The sequence below is a fragment of the Dermacentor andersoni genome, chromosome 2 (assembly GCF_023375885.2).
Source record: "Dermacentor andersoni chromosome 2, qqDerAnde1_hic_scaffold, whole genome shotgun sequence".
Taxonomy (NCBI): Eukaryota; Metazoa; Arthropoda; class Arachnida; order Ixodida; family Ixodidae; genus Dermacentor; species Dermacentor andersoni.
The window spans coordinates 68,613,565-68,622,602 of NC_092815.1; positions in this window are offsets into that span (position 1 = coordinate 68,613,565).

Genomic DNA, 9,038 nt, shown 5'->3' on the forward strand with positions numbered 1-9,038 from the left:
CTCGAAGAAAGTAGGCCAAACCTGTGTGGCTATACATGACGGACACTCGCACAAATCATTCGCAATCGATCATAGTCGGACAAAAAACTGTCGCTTGCAGCACGATCCATTCAAACTTCTGGAGCATCACCGACAGCGAATCACCGATATAATTCAGAGGACAAGAACAGCATACGCACGAACTAGCAGACGCAGAGAGAGTTACAAGCGCGTTTGCCTCACAGCAAGCATATATATATGATGTCACATGTGAATATTTGGCACACAACTCACCCCCCTTCGCCTCATGACGTGTACGTGCACTACCGACTACATGAAGTAGGTGACAGCTTACACACGCTCGGCATAAGACCGAAGCAGAGTTAGCCTTATCTTAGAGCACGGGCCGTCCAGACTGGGCTATCGCGATGCACGAATGAAAACAAAGAAAGAAAGAAAGGAGGGGGGTCGTCTTTCTTTTAAAGGCGCCGGGCCAGCCCTGCTTGACTAAGGTTTCCCACGGAGGATAAGACGGGGGCAGTACTGGCGGCATAGAGCCATGGAGCTCACTCGGGGGGCTGCCGTTGACTCACGTGTTCAGGCTTAGGGGTGGCATGCCACAGACGAAGGGAACGCAGGAATGTCACTTTAGCGGATTCGTAAAAGGTCGTATATCTCACCCGTGAGCGCTGGGTGCACCGTGGTCTCTTCCTCATCCTCGTTCTCCTCTTGGGTGATCAGGGCCGAGCCGCAGGGGAGGGGGGCCAACGCCGAGAACACGGGAGTTAGGCCTAAGCCCCCTGCGCAGCAGCCCAGTTCGCAGCTACCGCCGGCGCGCGATGTGGCGGGGGCGCACTGCTCACGATGGCGATCGTAAATATAGCGCCGCTGCCGGTCGGTCGGTGCGGAGCGCCAAGCGATGCCGTTTCGATGCCACTTCTCTGGCGTGGCCGGGTGAGTTAGGACCCTGCCCAGCACCCGTGTTTTTGTGCCTGTGCATGCGCGCGCCGTGGCCGGGGTGTTCGCATGCATGTTCTTGGCCGGGCCATCTGGAAGCGCGCGGAGAATGTGCGCCGCTCCTCAAACGCGTCATCCAGGGGAAAGTCTGTCCTCTACGTCGAGCCGTTGGCACGTGCACAGCTCTGTCCTCTGAAGTTCGGAGAGAGGTCTTCCGAGAATACAAGAGTTCCCGCCTCAACCCTTCTGCTATAAAGACACCTACCGGCTCATAGAGACAGAGGCTTGTGTTTGGCCTATGGCAACTGCTGCTTAGGGGATCACACAGGGGAGCTCAGCCGCAATGCTACTTATTAGAAGAAATTGCCGCCCTACTGGCGGTTCTTTTTTATTAATGCGTTAGCATCCTTAGGATATTTCACGCACTTTCCTGGGGGCTATCTATCTATCTATCTATCTATCTATCTATCTATCTATCTATCTATCTATCTATCTATCTATCTATCTATCTATCTATCTATCTATCTATCTATCTATCTATCTATCTATCTATCTATCTATCTATCTAACCGTTTTCCCGCCTACACGGGTCACTGGGTAGTCCGTGGTCGAATGGTTAGCTCATCGGGCTGCTCTACGGATGTAACGTAGTTCGGAACCAACCACTGGACCATCTTGGGCCACTGAGTATGTGCTGACGTGTACATACGTGCGTCCAGCAAGACAAAAAGCTGGCATATTTACGCATGCGAAGATAATAACCTCTGGCTCGGACAGCACATATATTTTCGTAAACCCTTCACAATCATGTGGTGGTGGTGGTGGTGGCAGTGGTGGTGGTAGTGGTGGTGGTGAATTGTAGCAACAGGCGAGTTTAGCCTGGTGATTAAGGCCGGCAATTGCTCCGCCCGAGCGTCTCTTACAATACCGCTGAAGGGTCCATCAAACCAGTCTCTCTTAAGAATTCGATAAGGAGACGTGAAGTTTCTTTGCGGGCTATAACTGATCCCTCGGGAAATATAAGGTGTTGCAGGCACGCATGCGGAAGGTCCTTTTTTTTGCTGATTCTTCAGGAGAGCGTTCACAATCATGTTGCTGGAAGTTCAGCGCTCGTTCTTGTCGTCCCGTCTATGTCCGTGTCTTTCTTTCTTTCGCTGCCGCCTTTTCAAACACGCATGTTTTCTATTTCTCGCTTTAATTCTCGTCGCCGCCGTGATGTTCCGTATAAACCCCTAAAGCCGTGAGCCTTTGTCTCGCATCCACACGTCGTGTCAGGGAGCATGAAAGAAATGTTGAGCAAATGAAAGAGGGCCCAAATTTGCCTAAGCACATCGGGACCTGTCCTTCACGCTCTTGTGAACCACGTTTTTCAGACGTGCGGATTCTTGCCCGAAGTAAAGATACTAGAGCAAGGGAACTGGTTGAAGCCTATCACATAGGCAAGAAAGGCAGCTTGTGCGTTAGCGATACTTCGATAACATTATATAAGGCCGAGACGAGGTTTCTTGAGCGTGGTGCGTCGTGAATGTTTGATTAGATGCGTGAATGAATGTTTGCTCTGTGCGCGTGTGTTGACTGACAGTATATATGTGCCTGCGTTCTGTAAAAAGGCGCCCTGTCCTGTTCTCTTCTCTTGTGTGCGTCTGTTTATTTGGCGTCTTCATATTTTATAATGAACAGCTACCAACTAGCCCAGCAAGAAGTGCTGCTAACTTAAGCGCGCTGTCTTCCTTCCCGGGCTGTCTTTCCGCGCCCCTAGTGTTGCAGATTGCGTAGTCTAAAAAAAGAGTTTAGGTTGGAGATATCGCTGACGGAGACCGTCTTGTAGTGGACATAAAAATTGGCGGATGATGATGATGATGATTAATCTAACGTGCGGAGTCGCGGTGAATAGCGCGGCTGTACGAACCGTTGCCTCCCCCCTATCGGCGTCCTTCATAATGTCAGCGTTGTGACTGCGAGTGCTCGTGGTCATGCAGTGAGGCATTTAAAGGTTTACATGGTCGATGCATTACACTGTACTTGTTATTTTAATTATTAAGTGAATGTTTACTACAATTTATATAGCCGATATAGCTAACCTATGGACTCGTGTAAATACCCCACTGTCTTGTCGAGATTTTTACGGGCCTTACATGAGACCGGTCCATTTGACCAAATTTTTCCAACTACGTGTATGAAATCTGCCGTAAGACTCCGCGATCGCCTAATCTCGCCATCATATTACGACGCGCGAACCTGCGCCGAGCTTGAAAATTCGCTGTTGACCGTGACCGGAATCAGCGCGCCGAATGCTATTGCTTCTGGGTTGGATTCTTTACTTTAAATATTGGCTCTCAAGTTGGGGGTGCGGCCCTTACACGGATTTATACTGTGAGGCTTTTCCTTCCTGGAATTGTTTTATAATTCGCTATCTCACCAATACTGATTCGTCTTTCCGGCGAAACTGCAGCCTCTTTTTCTTTCTTTCATTTTCCGAGAGTCCGAGTATAAGCATTGCTCCGCATGACTGCTATGAAATCTGATTTCGAGTGAATCAGGTTTATTCTCATTTCAGTTACTGAGGGAATGGTATATATATATATATATATATATATATATATATATATATATATATATATATATATATATATATGTAGCAACGAAGCTAGGATAACTACAGTTAGAACGTTGCAGAGCGGTTTGCAAAACGTCTGAAGAAACAGTCTCTTGTCTTTCTATCTATTAAGGTTTAGTGTTTTTCAGCTTACTGATGATGCCCGCAACATAAAAAAAAAAGAAACACCGCGTGAAAGGCCCGCTTGCGTATCGTGATTACATTGCTCCCAAACGTTCCGCGCACAAACACCCATAGGCGCACTGCCGCTTAAAAGGCGACACGGCAGCGACGTAGGCGTTGGCTGTGCCATTTACGGCATACATGGCAATGATCGAGCAGACGCAGCTGCCCTATCTGCCCATGATGGCGTCAACTGCGTTGTCATTCCTCTTTCGAGAGCCGACGCAGTGAAAAAACCTGTCGTACTTGCACACGACCTGACATTAGCTCAGTGGAATTCATCCGATTTCACAGGCGCACACCTTCATACCCTGGACCCTAATTTACAACTCCGTATTCCACCCGAGCTTCCACGACGCGACTGCGCCCTTCTAATTCGTCTATGGCTTGGAGTAGCATTTTCAAATGCCTACTCCTTTCTTATCGAAATGTCCAACAGCCCACTTCTGCGGGTGCAATGAAACAATCGCGCACCTTCTTTGTCAGTGCTCTCGTTTCAACCCGCAAAGAGAAGTCCTCTCAGCCACCCTAGACAAACTGGACAAGCGCCCAACGACAGAAAACAAGACCCTTGGAAACTGGCCTACGCGAACATCAGCGCGATCGGCTATGAAGGCGCAGCTGCGGTATTTAAAAGACACTGGACTTTGATAGATTGTGGCTTCACTGTGTGACGCAGCATTGTATGGTGACACTGCATAACACTAGGAACGCCTTTGCGGGCTGCGAGACAGTGCCCACAGAAACAGTTTGTGTGTACGTGTGTGTGTGTGCAGTTTTTTCTTTTTTCTTTTTTTAAATCCTTCTCTCTCTCACCTATCACATCCCCTTGTCCTTCCCCCAGTACAGGGTAGCCAACCGGAGATAATCTCGGGTTAACCTCCCTGTCTTTCCTTTGCCTTTCTCTCTCTCTCTCTCTCTCTCTCTCTCTCTAGGCCAGCAATGTGCTCCCCTCGCGAAAGTTGGTTATCGCGTTAAGCAGACACAGCAGTTATCGCTTGTGCCGCCGGAAGCAACAGGTTCGTTGTTTCGCGATAGCTGTAAGCAAATTTAACATCACTAAATAAAAAAAAGTTTTCAGAAGGCTAGAAATGGTGGAATAAGAATATCCTAAATGGCCAGACGCAGTCTTTCACTAAATTTACGTTTATTTTTCATGCGCCTTCACAGCAAGTGCTCGAAAAGGTCACCATCCGCAGCGAAACAACACTGGGACCTTCTGAAAATGCTTGCTGTCGCTGTCGTGAGCACCGTCGGTGAAATGCTGCAGCAGACTTCAGTTATTTTCTCCTATAAGGCTTCTGGAGTCGTCGTTTCCGTCGTGCGTACGTGATCCTTAATATAGCCCCACAAGAGAAAGTCAATAGGGTCGGGTGACCTTGTCGGCCACAGGACAGGCCCGTTTCTCTCTATTCATTGCCCTGGAGAGGTAACATTAAGCCATGCTCGTGCTTGACTGCAGCTGTGGGCTGGGGCCCCGTCGCGCTGATACCACATTGCGTCAAGCCGGGCTAGTGGCATTGTGCAGCAGAAGTCTTAACCGGCCCTTTCAGGAACTCACTTACATACCTCTTGCCGGTCAGAGTGTTGTTAAAGAACACTGGGCCAATGATTGTGCTGTCATATATTCCGCACCAAACGTTAAAAGATCACTGATATTGGTGGCGGGATCTATCTAGCCAGTGGGGATTTTGCGCACTCCAATAGCGTTCGTTGTGCATGTTTACTTGGAAATTTCGGGAAAAGTTCGCTTCGTCAGTCCAGAATACCTTGGCGAGAATTTCACAATCCTGCTCCTCTTGAATCGAAATCCAGTTCGCAAAGTCGAGTTTCTTTTGGAGATCCCTTGACTGGGGTGGGGGGAGGCTCGGCCCCCACTGGAAAACTTTGGAGGGGGCTCGGGCCCCAGAGCCACCCCGAGTCGGCGCCTATATAGTATGAAGTAAGGTTGTTATGCGCGACATAAGACATTAATATGCATACTGCTCACATTATTGCAATCTCATCTCGGTCAGTTAGCAAGGACCATTCCAAACAAGGTTGAAAGATCTCCTGGAAGCAATCGACGATGAGGATATCAGCCATGAATTCTTCTTTGGTATTTGCTTGTCACTGCTGTGTTTAATTTTACCTGCTTCGCAGGCGAATGCTTCTTATGGGGCTTGCCACGAGCTTCAATAGCTGTCCCTGCGCGCTCGTGTCTCTGAAATGCGTTCGTCATAGGTGGCTTCTCCACATTCAGAGGCTCTGTGAGGAGAAGCCTGCTTCCCTCACTCAGCTTGTTTTACGGATGACAGCGTGAATAACAGAATAATTTCTTGTGCAAACCGCAGTAAACGTTACCGCCCCAACGACAAGCGTCATGATGAATGAACGAATTAATTAATCAATGAATGAATGAATGACATGAGGCCGAACTGGGACTGAAGTTGAATACTTGCGATTTCGAGATGGCACTTGCCGACTGAACCACCGATAGCACCATACATGGGGTATAGGTCTCTGAGCAAAGTGGTGTAACGCTTCGCCGTGTATCGGGCTGCATGTACGACGCAGATGAACGCTTACGGTGGCTACAGCTTTCGATATTGGTTACTCCAGTGAAAAATAACGCTCGAGGGCATATAGTGCTGAAAAATATCACACGCGAAGAAGCGTGCACCTTCTGATGACAGAAGGTTCGATTCTCCTTCAGGCTCTCTTATGTAAGCCCTAACAGAAAGGCGAAATTCAGGCATCCTTCTGCCGGCTTATAGGCATTTCTCTACGAGAGCTCCCTAGGCACCGTTATAGCCAAATCATTTACCTTATCCTTTATCTCCCTGCCTTTCCGCCTTCGGGCTCTAGCGCATAGAAGTTTGTGTTAAACTTCAACGAATAAACACGCCACTCAAGTCCGTACATGACATACCTCTTACAACTTATGCCCTCTCAAGCGGGCAAGTTAAGTGTACTTACGGGGAGTGCACTTCACGAGCTTGAGTGATTTTGTAGGCTACGCGGTGCTAAATGGGAAAACAGAGCGCACTCGCAGTAATAAAAAATTGGCGACAGCCTAAAAGCGGTTTTTTTTAAGGTGTAGATTAAAAAGAACAAACTTAAAAAAAGTTATTGTTTTACATTGTATTACAGATAAAAATAACCATAATGTACATTTTCTCAACAAACAACAAACAGATTTTTATTATAAGAGTGGTGCAAGTCAATGCCTGCCAAGACGAACATCTAGCCAATCCAGAACAACATGGTGGCGTGTGACGAGACTGGACTGCATTTGATCCTGCTAAAGCGGAATCTGAGCAAGTTCTGTTCTGATTATTTTGTTAAAAGCTGTTCAATAACTAAAATGAACTTATGTGTCCTTTCTTTATGCATTACATTTTGTACCATTCCAACCGCTGGCGGCGAGGCTACGCACTCAGCCAGCAAAGTGCGTTCCGTGCACTCTTCCCGACGGGAGTGCACTCTTCGCCAAGTACACTCCACTTGCGACGTTTAGATTTGGCAAAGTGCACTTAAACCAAGTGACACTATCCGTAAGCGCACTGAACTTGCCCGCTTGACAGGGGTGTAAGTGTCGAATCGAGCACACAAAATATTTTGTTGACAATGCTGCTTCGTGCACAGGAAACAACTGTTTGATGTTGACTCACTAATTGATTCACTCAGCACATAGTGGTGACTCAAGAGCTATGGCGTTTCCTCCGAGCACAAGGTCACGGTTTCAAGTCCAGGCCCCTGGGACCGCAATCTGGCGGAGGAGCAACAAAAAACGCTCCAGTACCGTGCTTTCAATGTCCGTTTAAGAACCACAGCTAGTTCAAATTATTCCAGAGCTCTCCACTACAACGTCTCTCATAACACCTGTGTTGTTTTGGGACATCAATCAATAAATCAATCAATCAATCAATCAATCAATCAATCAATCAATCAATCAATCAATCAATCTTTCATATATTTGCACTTTGGTCACTTTGGATCCTGCGTTGAGTTGGTGAAATGGGAGCAGTAATTACATACATTGATGCATTGTACATAACCTGTAGAAACAGTATGGTACTCGAAACAGTTTCCAAGTACACCTACAGATGGCGTAAGGAGTTACGGTATTGAAGAAGCCGGTCTTCGGCGTTCCTAAGTCGGCTTCTGACGGTTCGGCACTGATGAGTTTTGTTCGTTTGCCGCGACGCATTTTTTTAAAACTTTGTGTGAGACATCGTCACCCATACAACACATGATGCAGGAAAATAGAACGGCAACAATTACACACATCGAATTGCAGGCAACATGGCAACCCTATACACAGAGGGGACAGGTAAGGAGAGACAGAAGGACGGGGACAAGGTGGCAGGAATAAAGCCAGCCTAAGTATCACAGTCGTCTGCGCGAGTCACTTGGAATAGAAAACAGAGCAGCCACCGTGACCGCGTTCTCTTCTGTCGACTGTAGAGAGAGAGGCCGTCTCCTTATAAAAACAAATCCAAGTAGTCTATGGATGGCCTATATAGAGTTCTTATAGACCATTATTCTCTTTCACAAAAATTGTGCGATGTAGCGTCACGAAACTACACAGTGAGTTTCTAGGGATGCTGTAGTGAAGGGCCGCGGGTTAACTTTAAACACCTGCGATTCTCGAATGTTCACCTAAAACACGACAAGCGATCAGTCTGGTAATCCCCGTCGGAATGTGGTTGCCGCTGCCGGCAATCGAACCCACGTCCTCGTATTCAGCACTAGGTTGCAATAGCCGCTGGACCAACGCAGTTTATCGCTAGACTGCATATAGACATTACTTAGTTAAAAAGGAAAATTCTTTCCAACTCTATATATACCGTCTGCATACAAAAATTGTTGACGAGTAAGTTCATTTGCGAGTGTCGTGTGTTTTTTGTGTTCCCTCAACTTTGTCCTGTTTAATGCGCTGCGGCTTCATGCACCGACACAGTATGATTATTTTAGTCGCCAACTCGCCCAACTGTCCACATCACTGGAGCTTATTTCGTCCGTGGTGTAAATACACCGCGCGGAAACACAAGGACGAGAAGAACCTAAACGAGGACAAGTGCGGTCCTCTTGCTGCAGTCCTTTACCACAATCCTTTTCCGCAATACTTTGATGCCATACATTGCTACAATAGCTTGCTACGATTATTCGCTGCATAGACTTTGGAATGGCTTGCTTTCAGAATGTCTATTAGGATTGGTCAAAAGTGCAGGGCCACCAGTGCACTGGGGTATATCCACAATATTTCACAAAATAAATATTAAAAAGAACTCTGTACCCTCTGTACAAAATTCAAGCGAATTACTGCGAAAAGACGCTT